Source organism: Pteropus alecto, unplaced genomic scaffold, assembly GCF_000325575.1.
Source record: "Pteropus alecto unplaced genomic scaffold, ASM32557v1 scaffold98, whole genome shotgun sequence".
Taxonomy (NCBI): Eukaryota; Metazoa; Chordata; class Mammalia; order Chiroptera; family Pteropodidae; genus Pteropus; species Pteropus alecto.
In genome coordinates, this window is record NW_006443570.1 from 19,344,758 (window position 1) to 19,347,845 (window position 3,088).

Consider the following 3,088-nt stretch of genomic DNA (forward strand, 5'->3'; position numbering starts at 1 on the left):
TTAGGTCATTTATCCATTTTGAGTTAATTTTTGTTTATGGTATGAGGTAGGGATCCAAATTCATTTTTTTGCATACAGTTATCCAGTTTTCCTAGCACCACTTGTTGAGAAGACTATTTTTTACTTATTGAATGGATTTGTCACCCTCGTCAAAAGTCAGCTGACAATAAATGAGGTTATTTCTGAACCTTCAATTCTCTTTTATTAGTTTATATGTCTATCCTTATCTCAGCAACATACAGTTTTGAAATTGGGAAGTATAAATTTTCCAATTTTTTTCTTCTTTTTCAATATTATTTTAGCTATTGAGAGCCCTTTTCAATTTTATATGAATTTAAAGATTGGCTTTTCCATTTCTCCATAAAAGGTCATTGAAATTATAATAGGGATTATATTAAATGTGTAGTATTGGGTAGTATTAACATCTTAATATTAAGTCTCTAATCCATGAGTATGGGATGTCTTTCCATTTGTTGAAGTCTTCCTTAGATTTTTTTCTAGCAATGTTTTATAGTTTTCAGTGTGCAAGTCTTTCACCTCCTTGGCTACATTCTTTCTCAAGTATTATTATATTTTGGGGGGAAATGTTATAATGACCACTTTAAGTCATAAGTAAGATGACAATTCTTGCTGCTCTATGGAGAATAGACTTTAAAGAAGAAAGGTTGGAAGCAGGGAGATGTATTAAATATTCATGGTGAGAGATGATGGTGGCTTGGACAATGGGGTAGTCTTGGGAATGGCAGAAGAAGTTAGATTCAGGGTATATATTTTTTTAATGCCTACAGCACCTGGCATTCCTAGGTGGTCTCCCATCAAAGTACTAACCAGGCCCGACCCTGCTTGGCTTCCGAGACCAGACAAGATCAGGCATGTTCGGGGTGGCATGGCCTTAGACTGGATTCAGGATACATTTTGAAGATAAAGCCAAAAGGCAGGATTGGCTGGGATATTAAAAAAGAGTTGAGTCAAAGATCACTTTAAGATTTTTGACTTAAGTAACTGGTGAATGGCGGTGCCATTTGCAGACATGGAAAACACTAGGCAAGGTGCCCAGGAACAACAAAGAATTCCATCTGGATAAATTGAGTTTAAATTGTCTAGTAGACACGAGTAGCATTTATCATAATTTGTAATTACATATTCATTTGTTTACTTCTTTATTAACTGCTATCTTGGTTAATAGTAAACAGTAGATAGTAAACTCCATGAGGGCAAAACCCCAATCTTTCTTATTCACTGCTATATCCCAAACCCTAACACAATTGGTACTTAGATTATCATTAAGTATTTTTTAATAAAGTTATCAAAATACAAGTAGAGGTACAGCTGGTCTTTCCTAATACTTGGTTTATAACACTACTTTCAGATGTACGTTCTTATACTTTACTTATTGCTGCATTTCTAGCATTTGTAAGAAGTGGGATTCTTCTATTCATAATTTTAATAGACCATGAAATGCCTCTCACCCCATCTCCTTACTCTCTCTACCTTTCCATGCAATCTTGTCTTAACAAATGCCAAGAAAAAATAAAGATCCGGTACTTCTCAATAACAATGGCTAATGCTTATTTAGTGCAAACTGTGTGCCAGGAACTATATAAAGTGCTTTACACCATCTCATCTAATGCTCATAACAAATGTAACAGCATACAGCCTAAAGCATCTTTTTTTTTCTTTCAGTAGAGTCACATGCTTTGGAATGGGAGCTTGTCCACATAGCCGGAGAGAACACTTGAGATGGGTACATTAATTTTCTTAAGTGAATATATATCAATGTCATTAAAAAAAAAAAAGATGCTGACTTGTGCCACCATAAATAAAGCCTTGGAGAATCTTGCAATTGGACAAATGAGTACCTCCAACTTAAAAAAAATCCATCAGTCAATAACCATTTACTAAACCTTACTATATAGGTATTAGTGGGGGTGAGACAGCAATAGAGGATATGGACTTAGCTGGGAGAGCTGAATCTAGAATGGGAAGGGTCATCAGAAAGCCCTGAAAACCTGCCTACTATTAATCTCAGGGAGGCCACAAAAGGCCCTCTACATCTGAGTATGGTTTGTAAAGACTTTTAAATAGTACTATCCTGAAAAATTCCAATAGCCACAATGATCCAAAGATGAGGGTGCCTTGCTAAGGAAGGCAGGAAGCTATGTCAAAAGGACACAGACAATTCCCTTCTACCTTGAGTGTGGGCAGTGCTTGGTGACTTGCTCCCAAAGAGTACAATATGAAAGAAGGGGTTGGGGAATAACTTTACAATAGAGAAATCTGTCAAACACTACTTCAGCCAGGTGACTGAGGTCAACATCAATAGTGATATGTCATCTCGATAGTATGTGCCCTTGACATAATGTCATGATAATGGCACTTTACCTCTATGGACTTCCTACCAAAAACCCATAGCCCCATAGTCTAACCATGAGAAAAATATCAGGGAAACACAAATTGAGGAACATTCTACAAATACCTTAACAGTACCACCTCAAAACCAAGGTCATCAAGAATAAGAAAAGTCTGAGAAACTGTCACAGACCAGTCGAGGCAAAGGAAAGATGACACCTAAATACTTCTTTTAGTGGTAATTCTTCTGTAATTCAAGTGTTTAAACTTCTTTAGTGAGAAGTACTATGGTGTAGCAGTTAAGAGTAAGAGCTACATGGACAATGGACTAGTGATTATCAGAGGGTAGGGGTGAGGGGAAGGGGGAAGGTAGACTGGGAAAAAATTTGAATCATTTCTTCCATTAAATTAATTAATTAAAATAAAAAGAGTAAGAGCTAGAGGGTTAGCTGGCCCTGGGTTTGAATATCAGTTCCTCCCACTTATTAATTGTGACAACTCGATCAACTTAAGCTCTTTGAGTCTCAGTTTACTCATTTGAAAGCAGAAATAAAATGAATAGTACCAACCTCACAAAATCATCAGGAAGCTCAAGTTAGTGAATCTTTAAGATATGCTTGGCATCAGGTATGATATAGAGATTTAAGTTTTCTTTTTACCCCAGATCCTTAACCAATTTATCCCAGAATTTTCTGAATGATCCATCATTTCCTAATTGATTGGAAAATGTCACCTTCAT

The 3,088-nt window shown here is 36.2% G+C and overlaps 1 pseudogene; it reads right to left on the reverse strand.

The window, feature by feature from the left end:
- Positions 1-779: 779 nt before the first annotated feature.
- Positions 780-898, reverse strand: LOC112473302 (annotated as a pseudogene).
- Between the last annotated feature and the right edge of the window lie 2,190 nt (positions 899-3,088).